Genomic DNA, 14,423 nt, shown 5'->3' on the forward strand with positions numbered 1-14,423 from the left:
CCATTAAGTGGTGCACCTATTCGAGGGGTGGTTATTACAGCTATTAATCACCAGAAATGCAATTGTGGCTTCTATCGCAGACCCACGAGGGAGTTGGGTAGAGCCTACACTAATACAAGAAAAATCTATATTTTTATCCTACATGCCCTGTATGGCTCTAATGAAGATAACTCATCAACTATCCAGGAGGTAATATGCGGAATAACAAATAGGGCATGTCTTAAAATGTTTTCCCAGCTTTTGAGGGATTTAATATATTTTCCTAACTTGATATAGTTTGTGTTGGAAAGTGGTTATAAAAGCAGCTAACGCTTTCTCGGTTTTCATAGTGACCTACATTATAAACACAAATGTGAATCTTAAGAACCACAAGGGGAAATTTGAATCACAACTCCTAGGTTTAGATTGCTTTTCCAGCTGTTACATTCTAATTGTATTGCAATTAAATGAGTTATGGCATTTTGCAACATGTTATTGAAAAAAATACAACAATACAGCACACATACCGTTCAGTTCTTTCACTCTGCTAGGTTAACAAACATTTTAGCTACACTGTGTTTACAATTCCAGGCGGGTCATTGGGTTCCATGCATTATACTTTTTGGAATGTGGCATAATGGTTGCTAATTCAATGTTATTATTAAGCCTGCATACTACTACAGCAAATGCCTGGCTCAAATGATTTCTATGAAGACAAGATGTACTTCTAACTGCACATACAATGAAAAGAGCAGATGCCCCAAGGTGAAAGACCATTCAGTATAATGTGGTTGCCCTGTGTCCCTCAGAACCTGGGTATAGAAGTATAAACTACAAGTGGTCCTGTCGGGTGTCACAATTTCAGCAGAAATTGTGAGAAATGCTTTTTATTAAGCATGGAAATGAAGGGTCCAATGATGATCCCTATCAGGCTGTGCGCAAGAGCTACTATTAGTGATTCCTTACTTGCCTCCCCACACCGAAATTCTTAATGTCACAAACCATGACACAGAAGAGTGATTCATCAATCACATGTATTATTCTGGCTGTACAAAACACACAGATTACATATAAAACAATGAAACTGACATAACGTGGAAAATCACTTTTTTTTTTACAGAGTTCACATAGACAGACATGAAAACAGAAAAGCCACACGTAGTCAAATGTGCACACTTGTGAAGCTCAAGGTATCCTTATATTGTTTCCTTTATATATTTGTAGGATATCTGATGCAGGACATTGGATAATTCCGCCGACATTTCGACCCTCTGATAAAGTGTTAATGGTTATACATCTTAGCGGGTCTTCCTCAGGACTAAAAAACTAAAAGGACAGCGTCCAAAAGGAGAATCCAGGATCGCAAAATGAGCATCCTGCGAAGTATCATCAATGCACATTGCATGTCATCATGGTCCCCAGCCGGGGTACGCAAGGTATGTAAAGTGGGTTAAGGATCACCCAATCATACTTTTCTGTTAAGTACAAAAAACCCTTTCAAATTCATTTTTGGAAATTGTGTGGGGAAATTGATCCCTATCAGCAGCTGAAAGCTTGCTATACGTCCTCCTCATGTGAAAGACCTGCATTTTTTCCAAGCACACTTAGGGCTTTATTTACAACAAAATTACTCAGCACAGCGCCACAAGCCATTTTGCTGAGCCGGGCTGCGTCATTTTGAAAGCACAGGAATGCGTCATATTTACAACAATATGACGTATCCCTGTGGTTTCTCCTGTGCCCGCGCACAATCGGCGGCTATGGGCCAACGCAGGTAGCATTGCACCATGTTGCAAGGGTGCCCGATTTGCGGGAATGATTGTTTTTGTGCGGGTAGGCACACCCTCCTGCACAAAAACAATCACAAAAGGCTTTTTCCTCTTTCTATGCGTGCTGCAGAAAGCATCACACGTAGAAAGAAGAAATAACTAGGAGAAATTAAAGTATTTCTCCTCATTCTGCCTCCTTACCCCTCCCCTGGGGAGGCGTAGGATTCTGATGCATTCCCAGGTTTACAATATGTTGTAAATCTGGGAATGCGGCAGAATCGATGGGTGTTGCGTGGGAACACCCACATTAACACCCATGGTACACCCCTTTTTACGGAAAGTAATGCGTGAAAAGGGGCCATATTTACAAGGCCATGAAAAGCCACGCGGGGTGGTTTTGTGTGGTCTTGTAAATATGGGGCAGCACACTGCGCCGCCGGTGAATCAAAAAAAGTGACACACCAGTGGTGCAATGGGCTTGTAAATAAGCCCCATTGTCTGCATATATCTAATGTTCAACCAATCACAAAAGTGTTCAATTCACTAGCCGCACCATATGATTGTTTCTTATATCTTCACAGAACAACAGGTTTAGTATGACGAATGCTAATAGTGCATTTACCGAAGCATCTTGTAAAAAATCTGGGTCAGATATAGGTTAGAGGATCCCAGGCAGACAGGTTCATTTTGGATCCCATTTGTAACATTTCAGCACTGGTGTTTGTAGACCATGCTTTGGTGAAGGGGTCCCAGCAGGGATAGAGTGTACTCTAGATGGGCAATTAAGTGTTGAACCTGATGGGTAGTAACTAAGAACAATACATTAAATATGTTTATAAAAATGTGCATCTAAAGTTAGGAACTTGAAGATGCATTCACTAAAGTTCTACTGTGGCTCACACACATTCTGACCAACAACACTTTACTGTCAGACTCTGTGGCCACAGGGCAAGCAGGTGCTTCTCAGCCTCAGCCGTGGGTGATGGGGTTGTTTACCTCAAATGCCCTGGGGTCCGCCCTAAACTGGCTCTGCCATTTTGGCCATGTAGAAACTCTTTAGCACTTAATGCTCAGTGGTAGTCACAGGCTTCTCGTGGAGGTAGTGTGGGAATGTAACAAGCTAAAAACTCAACAATCACTCTAGGGCATAAAAACTGAGGGGCATATATACAGTGAAATGTCAGAGTGCTGACCTGCACCAAATTTGGCAGCGCTGCACTCCGACATTTCCAAAATACAGGAATGCGCCATATTTACAACAATACGGTGCACCCCAGTGTTTTTCTTAGTGCTGGTGTTAAAATTAGCAGACTAGTGCCAATGCAGACACTCTTGAGCCATAGTAAAAGGGTGCTTGCTTTGCAGGGAGTTCGTTGTTTATGTGCAGGAAGGTGTCCCTTCCTGCACATCAACAATCAATTAAGGCAATTTATTACTTGTGTGCTGCATTCTGCAGCACAGAGAGAAGTAGCAAACAGCCATTATTAAAGTATTGTTTATGTGCAGGAAAGAACACCTTCCTGTACATAAAGAATCATAAATGTAATTTGCTCTTTCTACGTGTGCTGCAGAATGCAGCACACAAAGAAAAAGCAAAAACAAGGAGAAATGAAAGTATTTACGCTCGTTGCCCCATTCTAATGCCTGCTACTGCATGGCGTCAGTTTTTGGGGATTCCTCAGATATACACCTCCACAACACCCATTGCTTTTTGACACAGCCCCATATTTACAATGCTAGGGCAGCACCAGAAACTAAGACCAGTGAATACCTGGTCTTAGGATGGTGATACGAGGAGAAATTATTAATTTCTCATTGTATTTTGGTCTTTTCATGTGTGCTCTATTCCGCATTACACACGGAAAGAGCAAATTGCCTTTCTAGATTGTGTCCCTTCCTGCACATAAACAATCGCCCCTGCAGCACAGGCACCCTTGCAACATGGTGGAAGGGTGCCTGCGCTGGCACTAGGCAGCTTTATTAGTGCCAGCGCTAGGGGAAACACAGGGGATCGCCTGTTTTTGTAAATACGGTGCATCCCTGCGTATTAAAAACTGTTGGAGTGCAGCATTGCCAATTTTGGATTAACACCGTGCTCCAACATGGTGTTCCCCCAAAATGAGATACATTTCAAAACACATTACAGGAACTATATACAGAATTCAAACGGTCGAAACTGAAAAGTGTTTTCTATTCAAAAGGTCACAGCATGGCAGTCAGAGTCGGGATTAACAAAGCAGCATGTGTGCGTGAGAAAACATTAAACATCAAAGGATTTACAGGAACTGCTGTAAGCACAACACTGGTAAAACATTATATAAATAAACATACCAAAATAAGTGCACCAGATGTGAAGAAAGTCAGTGCTTCATTATTTTATGGATAAAAGCAGAAACCAAAGTAGAGGGCTGGAACACTGTTAACATGGCACTCCCACATGCAGGGGCACATTTACTAAACTTTCGCACAACGCAGGGCAGCAAGCAAAGTTGCTGAGTTGCATTGCATGAAAGTGAGAGGGCACAAATGCTCTATATTTCCACTCTGTCCTTGTGGTGACGCACTTCAGGCAGCCTAGTGCCAATGCAGGCACTCTTGCACCACAGTGCAAGAGTGCCTGCGTTATAAAAAGAATTGTCTTTGTGCAGGAACAGATACCTTCCTGCACAAAAACAACCTCTCAAGGCATTTTCCTCTTTATATGCGTGCTGCAGATTGCAGCACTCATAAAAAGAGGAAAATAACAAGGAGAAAAAAAGATGTTTCTCCTCGTCATGCCATCCACAGGGAGGCGCAGCGATTTCATGCAATCCCAGGTTTACAAACCTTTGTAAATCTGCGACTGCGTGAAATCCATGTGTGAATGCACAGGAACGCCCATGTTCCATCTGTGGAACACCTCCTAGAATTAAATGCAGCACAAGCCGCTGCATTGCCTTACATTTCTGTTTACAAAGCCACGCAAGGCAGTGCATCACTTGCATAGCTTTGTAAATATCTACTAGCATTTGGCATCATGGATGCGCCACAAAAGTGGTGCAACCATGATGCAAAATGTTAATAAGTCTGTCCTGCAGTGTGCATCATTTATGCTTCATGTAAAGCCACGCGGGGTCATATTTATGACTTTAGTGGCGCAGGGCAGCGCACCAAGTCACCTTTCTGCGCTGTCCTGAGTCACAGGGAAGGGGCAGGAATGAGTCATGTTTATCCAATACGGCGCGCTTGCGTCTGTTTCCCTTGCGCTGGTGCCATTTTGGCAGCCTAGCACCAGGGTGCAAGAGTGCCTGTGTCGTAGGCAGGATTGTTTATGTGCAGGAAGGGACATCGCCTTGCACAAAAACAATCTTGAGAGCCTTTTTTTCTCTTTCTATGTGGGCTGCAGATTGCAGAACACATACAAAGAGGAAAAACAAGGAGAAATAAACATATTTCATAATTCTCTTGCCAACCAAATCCTGAAAACTTCACTCTCTTCGGCTATTGAAATGGAAGCAGGTCAAAATTGTGCCGCTGCTAAAAAAAACAGCAGGCTGTTGTTACTGATCTGTCTAATTATAGGCAGATTTTGCTACTCCCAGCCCTTTCCAAAATACTGGAACAGCATGTTAACCAGCAGCTGTCTCAGTACCTAGAAAGTATTTACTTGTTACATTCTAGTCAATCTGGCTTTCCTACCAGCTGTAGCACAGAAACTGCACTTGTGGAGGTAGTCGATTTTATCAGGTGTACTCTTGATGCTGGTGGTAAAGCTGTACTGATTGTTCTGGATTTGTTAGCTGGTTCGATACGATCCCCTACTCAACTCTCCTGTTCCACCTCCAGTCCGTTGGGATTGGTGGACAAGCATGGGAATGGCTTGGCTCTTTTCTTGAAGATAGGGGTCAAGAGGTGTGGTGTCCCCCTTTTTCCTCTGCACAATGGGGCCTTAAGGTGGGAGTGCCACAGGGCTCAGGTCTGAGCCCGACCCTTTTTAATATCTATCTTGTTCCCCTGGCATGCCTTGCAGAGACTCTGGGTGCTTAAGTAGTCTCTAATGCAGAAGACACCCAGCTGCTTTTCTCATTGGCAGGGGACAAACTTTCCCCGGGGAAAAAATCAGAAAGTGTTTGGCCGCAGTATTCGAATGGCTTTCCCTATACCAACTGAAATGCAATGCGGGGAAAACTGAGTTCCTCTTTTTTGGTCTAAGATCAGTAGTGCCTTGGCAGACCTTCTGGCCCAAAGATGCTTCTTCTCCATGTACCCACAATAATGCTATTAAAAATCTAGGCATTAAGTTTGATTGTGAACTTTCAATTTTTTCTCAAGTAAATGCAATAGTAGGGACCTGTTTTGGCATACTACGTATGCTGGGGAGGTTTTTGCACTTTTTGTTTTTGTCGGCTAGGAAACTGAAGGTCCAAGCTCTGATTACATCTAGACTGGAATATGGTAATGCTTTATACCTGGGCCTGCCGGACTATCTGAATAATGGACTGCAGGTGGTCTAAAATGCGCTTCACACACGATACTCAGCCTACCACTAGAACCAATGTTTCCCCTTTCCTTAGAGAACTGCACTGTCTCCCTGTAAGGAAGAGGATTACATTCAAAACTCTTTTACTCATTCATAGAGCACTGCATGGAACAGGTCCCAGATCCCTGAAAGCGAGAATCGGATTCTACATCCTTCCTAGAAGTCTGTGCTCAGCAAATCTTTGTCTGGCCAAACTTCCTTGGATCTGTAAATCCAGAACAGGGGGGTAGGTATATTTCTTTTCTTGGTCCTACCTTATCGAATAACCTGCCGCTGGATCTAATATGCCTTACCTCCACCACTCTGTTCTGGAAGAAGCTGAAAACATGGCTCTTCCTGAATAATTAATTCTGTCCCTTTGTCTTTCGCTTCTCGGTTCTCACATTGTTAGTGCAGAGCGCCAGGACATTCTACGAAGCAACAGTTGCGCTTTAGAAGTGACGTTTACATTACATTACATATTTCTCCTCATTACTGCTTCCTTGGGGAGGCGTATCTTTTGGGCGCAGTCCCAGGTTTGCAAGGTCTTGAAAATTTGGGACTGTGTCAAAAACCATGAGAGTTGCTTGGGAACACCCACAAACACCCGTGGAACGCCAACCCAGGGAAGAGTAATGCCACAATTTGAGCAGCGTTGCGTTACTCCATAGTTTTGGAGCCACGCTAAGTTGCTTTGCATGGCTTCAAAAATAGGACTTAAGGACTGTGATGCTAGCGATACAAACCGAGTCATAAATATGGCGCTTATTTATTTTTTTACAAATCAAGCACTGATCAAGTGCACACAACAGCTACAACACACCCAAAATTTGGTATGCACATTTTCTAGAGCCTGCCTCATTCCACAACAGAAAGAAGAGATGTATACCCATACAGAGACATCTCTAAACAACTGGAGCATGTGCACTGCTAAGTCTCCTAGCAACACAATAAGGACCAGCTGCAGAACAGCTTGTGTGCACACTTAAATGTAATTCCGCAGTCCGAAGCCTGAAATGCACACCTCATGCACTCTGCAATCTATATCCCCAGCAGCAAAGAAGTGCAAATGGTACTGGCTTCCTCAAAGACTACTTCGAAGAGCACACAACCCGGGAAAGTGCTAACGTTTATCCAGTGCTTAATTTGTGAAAAAAATATACGTGCGAGGACCCTGATCAGGAGGCCACTGCAGCTTTCACCACCCGTTGCCTCTGCCAGAGCTGCCAATTACAGCACCAACACACTACTAATCATCACACTCTAAAAAGTGTGACAATTCCAGGCCCCCAAAGCTATAAAAACAGCCTAAGTGGTGGGTATGTGTAATTTGTTATTGTGTATTGAATTAAAAAACAGCTTTTGTACTGATCTCTAAATTCGATACACAGTGTCTCTATGTGTAGACATAAGTGCCGGTACTGACAATTAAGTGCTGGTGCCAAGTACCGGAAACCCCCAGCTCAAATTAAGCACTGCCTTTATCACATACTTGAATATAGCAGGAAGTGCTTTTCCCTTGCAGACCTACCACAAGATGCAAGTGCCAGTGTAGAGGGAAAAGAAAACAACAAATATTATGCTGCTTCCTAATGCTCTGTTTCCTTGGAATGGAGAAGAGCAATATACATAGAAAGAGGACACAATTAAAAGAAAGGCTTAAACAGATCATCATAGATGCGGTTTCTTTTGCGTCGCAGAGAGGAAGGCAGTATTGTAATGTAACATTTATATAGATCTAACTACCCCATGTGGGGCACCAAAGCACTTGCCTACACAGGTAGCATGCCACATCATGCAGAGTGTGTTCGGAAGGGTGTTGCCGTTGGTTTGATCCTGTGTGGGAAGTGTTTCCATGTCATGCATGTTGATCACCGAGGTGCATAAATGCACTTAGCAGTGTGATCGGTGAAGAAGTGTAAGAGAGAGGTGCATGGTTTATGGTTTTTGGCAAACTGCCATCTTTGACCAGCTCTGCAGGTCCCTTTCTGGCATTTCTTTTGATCACAGTCCACTGAGCTGGTAGCCGTACAAATGTTGTCCATTCTGAGATTTTTGCTTATGTTCATGGTTCTGAGCAGGCATATATTGAAGGGAGAGATGGTCAGATGATCTGCTGGAATGAACTTTGCTACAATCAACTCCATGCACGAATATCATTGTGAGAGGTCAAGAAATTGTCATACTATGTAGTTAGCTGGGAACTGCAGTGATGGACTAAATTAGAGTCCTCCAGTGTCTGGTGGTATGTGTGTGATCTCTTCATGTATTCCATGCCTGTTGAAATGATGATGGGAGGTTTGTTGCTGAGGACTGGTACAGTTCTGGGTGGCAGACAGAACTTGTAGTGACTGTGTCTTATGTGAGTGTAAGACAGACAATTATTATAAGAGAATTAATAACCATGTTGTTTGAACTACAATTAGCTGTGTAACCGCTGAGTGCTGTGGTTTTAGTATTAGTGAGGACAAGGAGGGCTATATATGAATTATAGTTACTATATAATACATAGGCTGGACAGAGGTCAGAATTTCATAACTATTAGAGTGTTTGCCAATATGTGGACAGTGTGCTGGTTGGGCTGTTCCACCTCCGTGGGCTGTAGGGTGCACCCGAAAGAGCGATTTATGTTCTTGGTTCTATCTCAGGGTTAGGGGTGTATTTATCTTGGAAACAACCATGTTTTCACCTCTTGTGTGACCTGTAAGTACTCAAGGATGTGATACTTTCTAGAGTAAGAATTTTGGATGTGTACTCAATATTCATCTACCCTACCCTTATTTACCTAAAAATATGCTTCATTGATTGGCAAGGCCAGTGATTCGCGGTCCAACTCAAAGAAGAGACCATCATTTGAACAATTACCTTCCTTTACATTTCTTTGCGTTCACAGAAATGCAGACACTCAGAAGGCGGGCCCATAAGGCCTTCAATGAGAGTCCTAATGACAGGAATCTTAAGCAGAATCGTCTGTTCAGTAAGCAAGCTGCTACAGCCACCAAAGTAAAGCTTATAGTAATTTAAGCTGCATCAAAGTTGCTGCAGTTAAAAAAATATTGAATGATTACTTTCAAAGAGGCATGATGTGGGTTAACACTACTTGGGGGCATATGATATTATCAAGACAGGCGATAAAATTATCTCCGCTTTAGCGGCAGAAAACTGCCGCTAAAACGGCGATAATGGGCTTGATAATATGCCCTTGAGAATTCCCATAGAAGCCTATGTTAGATGTGAAGGACATCTAACCTGAGCAGGGTCCACTTCAATTCTGGTGTGAACATGGGCTGATAATATGCCCCATAGAGATTTGCAAAATGCTCCATTTGACTACAAGTACACCCTTGCAGTCATCATGCATGCTTAAGAATCTCCATGCACTCCTGAGACAACTGCAGGTACCCAAATTCAAATATTTCTGGTAACAAATTGCTAATCAGAGTGAGCATGGATTTCGATGTTAGACCATGAAAAATTTGCACTCTAGGACATGAAAACCAGTGTGCCATGATGATATTGAAATATTGTCATTAAGGCCAAACATATTTTCCAGTTTGCGTAAGAAAGAAGCGAGAGGGCATGGATAGGCGAAAGGGGGAGAATATCCATGACCAATAAATCCACAGATTTTCCCCAGAAGCTATAGGAGTGGGAACCTCATGGTAAAGCTTAGGTATTTTGCAATTTTGCTTCAAGCAAAGAAGTTGATGCATGGTGTCAACCAGATGTGAATGCACCCCTGGGAATACTCAAACGATATTACACTTGGTGATTGTGAGGAGGACGAAGGTTCAGCCTGGCGGAAGTCGGGAAAAACGGACGAAGACACAAAGGGGGAACCGGAAGCAACCAGCGGTCTAGTCGCGCTAGGGACGCGGGACGTCAGGACGTCGGCGAAAATGGAGGACAAGAAGGGCGGAGTATGGCAAGAAAGCGGCCGGAACAGCGCGGATGCAGAGAGCAGCGGAGAAGACCAGACAACGGAGCCAGGAATACGAGGAGGAGACGCCGAGGCACGCGAGGAGGAGACGCCGAGGCACGCGAGGAGCAGGACAGAGGAGCCCCTGAAGACCCGGGGAGACCAGAGACAGCAGAGGCAAGCAGAGAGCCGAGCGGAAGGGTCCCCGAAATCCTGAAGACATCGGAGAGAGAGCATAACGCTGACAAACCCAGTGGCCCAAAGGAGGGAGAGGACGCCCCGGGTCCCGCCGCCACAGCCCTGCTCACGGGTCGTGGCCCCAGGCAAGTGCCTTTAAGAGGGTCATTTTGGTGGGGTTGGTGGGGTACCACAAGGAGTTAATTCACCACAACATCCTACCGGGGGTTTTCTTTTCACCACACGCCCCCCCCTTCACTCACTCCCTAAAACGGCCCCTCCCTGGATCCCTCACAGCGTTTGGTGATGGTAGCACAAAATAACCAGTCCTCGAGCCCCCTACAAAAGTGGTGTCAGAAGTGGGATTTAGCCCCGGTCCCTGTGTGTCGAGCCATGACACAGCCCATGTCTCTGGAAGATATGGTTACCCAGTTGGCCGAAGGCCAAAGACACTTACAATTAGTGTTTGAGCAACAGTTACAGGCGGCTAGATTGGAGAGAGAAGCCTTACAGGGAGCCCTAAAGGACCAAGGGACCCTAGTCACTTCTAACCAACAAGTGCAGGATACAGTCATCTTAAGACTCACTGACGCTATAGTAAACACCAGAGTACATCACAATGTCCCAGGAACGGTCCTACAAAAGTATCAGGAAGGGGAAGACCCTGAGTATTTCTTCCTAAATTTCGAACGAGTAGCGTCCACAGTGGCCTGGCCACAAGAGAGATGGGGCCAATACATCGCCCTGCTTCTCTCTGGAGACTTACAAGCGGCGTACCAAGCCGCTAATCCAGCTGGGACTACGGCCTATGTGGATGTAAAGAAAGCGATTCTGGAGAGACTAGGGTTCGATCACGAGCATTATCGTAACAAATTCAGAAAAGAAAAATGGACTGCTGGGGACAATCCTCGAGCTTTGTATTATAGAATAAGGGACTTGGGCAACAGATGGCTGACACACCACACATCCACGGTAGAAGAGGTAGTCGAAAAGGTTTACCTGGAACAATTCATGGATGCCCTACCACCCACTACAAGATCGTGGGTGAAGCAACACCCGAATCTCACCCCCTCCTCCGCGGTGGAAATTGCGTGCGCCTTCCATAGGGCCCCTGACTTTAGAGCAGGCACTACACGACCCCAGTTTCCGCTTTCCCCCTCACGACCCCAGTTGCATTCCTCCTTCAGGCCCCCCATAAAAACCGACCCTAAACCATTGAACCCACCCTGCTCCATCCCTAGGCCACCCGCAGTTCCCTCTGGTGCTAGCTGCGCGGAGTGGGGCCATATAGCCAGACAATGTCCTCACCGAGCCCGTTCCGCTGAACCCCTGGAGGTGGGGTATACTAGAGGCAGGATCCTTGTAACGATGGAGGGCCCCCAACACTATAAAACAGAGGTGTTTTTAAACGGTAAGAAGAGACAGGCGCTGTTAGACACCGGGTGTCACGTTACGGTGGTAGACGGATCCCTGGTTGGGGCCCCCCAGCTACGGACCACCGAGCAAGTGAATGTAACCTGTGTACATGGGGATACAAAATCGACGGAAGTCCTATTAGAAGTAGATAACGACCCCCACCTGAAGAGGGTGGGTGTGATTCCCTTCTTACCAGAAGCCGTTATTATAGGGACCGATCACCCAAAATTCGAGACCTATATAGAGGGAACAAAGAGAAACACCCAAACCTGGCTAGAAGAAGCCCCTTTTAGCAATACTGAGATAGAAAAACTAGACACCCGAGAGAAGAAGAGTAGACGGGAATGGCGAAGGGAGAAAAAGGACTATTCTTGTTCACAGCTATCACGGACTGCCTTTCCTCTTTCCCTTTCAGACCAAGACGGAGCAACACCTTGTAGCTTCCGGGCAGCCCAACGGGAAGACAAAACGCTCGTACATGCCTGGGACCAGATAGGATCTTATTTTATAATAAACAGGGGATTATTGTATAGAGCTGAAAAAAGGGCTCTTTGGTCAAAACCCAACTACTTGTACCGCAACCCTTCCGGGAACATGTGCTCCTGTTGGCCCATAACAAAATGGGGGGTGGACACTATGGTAAGGACAATACCCTAAAATATCTCTTAGAGAAATTCTACTGGCCAGGTGTCTATAGGGATGTTGCCAAACACTGCGCTGCCTGCGTGCGGTGTCAGTATACGAGTCCCGGGTCCATCACAAGAGCACCCCTACAACCATTACCTATCATTGACATCCCCTTTAAGCGAGTTGGGATGGACTTAGTCGGCCCCCTAACCCCCTCATCCAGAGGACACCGCTACATACTCGTCATAGTTGACTATGCCAGTCGATATCCCGAGGCTTTTCCTTTATCACGTATGACTACCCCGGCTGTGGCACAAGCCATGATCACCCTGTTTTCAAGAGTCGGCTTTCCTTCTGAAATCTTGACGGACCAGGGTACACCTTTTGTATCTCAAATGATGGGGCAGATCTGTACCATACTTGGGATAGAGAAAATAAGAACCTCAGTCTATCACCCACAGACAGATGGCCTTATGGAATGGTGCAATAAAACGATCAAAAACCTACTCCGCAAGGTCGTCTCAGAAACTGGGAGGGACTGGGACCTAAAACTATCCCTGGTTCTCTTCGCTCTACGGACGCACGAACAGCGGTCCACTGGGTTTTCCCTGTTTGAGTTGCTGTTTGGGAGGAAGCTAAGAACCTTGCTGGATATGGCAAGTAAACAGTGGGAAGGGGAGGAAGAGGAAGGGAAACCCCTGCTGAAATATGCTACTGACCTTAAAACCTCCTTAACACACCTATGGGGACTGGTGCATGATAACATGAAGGAAGCACAGGAGATGCAGAAGAGATATTATGACCGTAACAGTCGGCTTAGGGTGTTTCAGCCAGGGGAAAAGATCCTTCTGTTACTCCCTTCCACTGAAGATAAATTGTTGATGAAGTGGCAAGGGCCGTATGTGGTAGAAAAAAGGGTCACGTCTGTCACCTACAGCATATTACTGCCCCACCGAGCCAGGGGCAAACAAATATACCACGTTAATCTCCTAAAAAAATGGGAGGATACCCAGCCCGCCTTGGTGGGACAAAATCCCGCCTTTCTGGCCTGTAGCTCCCCGCCATTAGACATCCCTCTCCTGTCAGCCCAGAACTCCCTGGACCAGCCAGTACCCATCGGAGAGGTGTTAACCGCTACACAAAAGACCCAGCTAGGGACTTTGCTGTCCACCTTTCCAGGCCTATTTTCCACATGTCCCAGATTAACGTCCTTGGTTCAACACGAAATAACCTCTCTGGACCCAAAGGTTATAAAACAAAAACCCTACCGCATCCCAGAAGCACGCAGGGAGGCGGTGGAGAAGGAAGTGTCAGACATGCTCCAGTCAGGGATAATAGAACCTTCCCAGAGCAACTGGTGCTCTCCAGTAGTAATCGTGCCGAAGCCAGACGGCAGTCTGCGTTTTTGTATCGATTTTAGACAAGTGAACGCCATCACGAAGTTCGACACCTATCCAATGCCCAGGATAGATGAGATGGTGAAGCGTCTGGGAAAGGCTCGTTATATGTCAACCCTAGACCTAACGAAAGGGTATTGGCAAATCCCGTTAGCTCCCACATCCAAAGAAAAAACTGCGTTTTCAACACCTTCAGGCCTGTACCACTTCAAGGTGCTCCCGTTTGGGCTACATGGGACACCTGCAACGTTTCAGAGGTTAATGGACCGCGTCCTAAAACCACACCAGAAGTATGCCGCAGCCTACCTCGATGATATTGTGGTTTTCAGTCAAACATGGGAGGAACACTTGCTACATCTGACCTCCATTTTCCTTGCATTACAAGCCGCGAGCCTTACCCTCAACCCAAAGAAATCCCTTTTAGGGACAACAAAATACAGTATTTGGGTTATACCATACAGGAAGGACACATCAAGCCCCAAGTTGATAAGATAGAGGCCATCAAAACCCTTCCCAGGCCTATGACAAAGAGGGAAGTCTGTTCTTTCTTGGGCTTTATAGGGTATTATAGGAGGTTTATACCCCACTTTTCGTCCATCGCTAGCCTGCTCACTGAACTCCTGTCCAAAACCCATCCTACA

The sequence above is a fragment of the Triturus cristatus genome, chromosome 5_2 (assembly GCF_964204655.1).
Source record: "Triturus cristatus chromosome 5_2, aTriCri1.1, whole genome shotgun sequence".
In the NCBI taxonomy this organism is placed as follows: domain Eukaryota; kingdom Metazoa; phylum Chordata; class Amphibia; order Caudata; family Salamandridae; genus Triturus; species Triturus cristatus.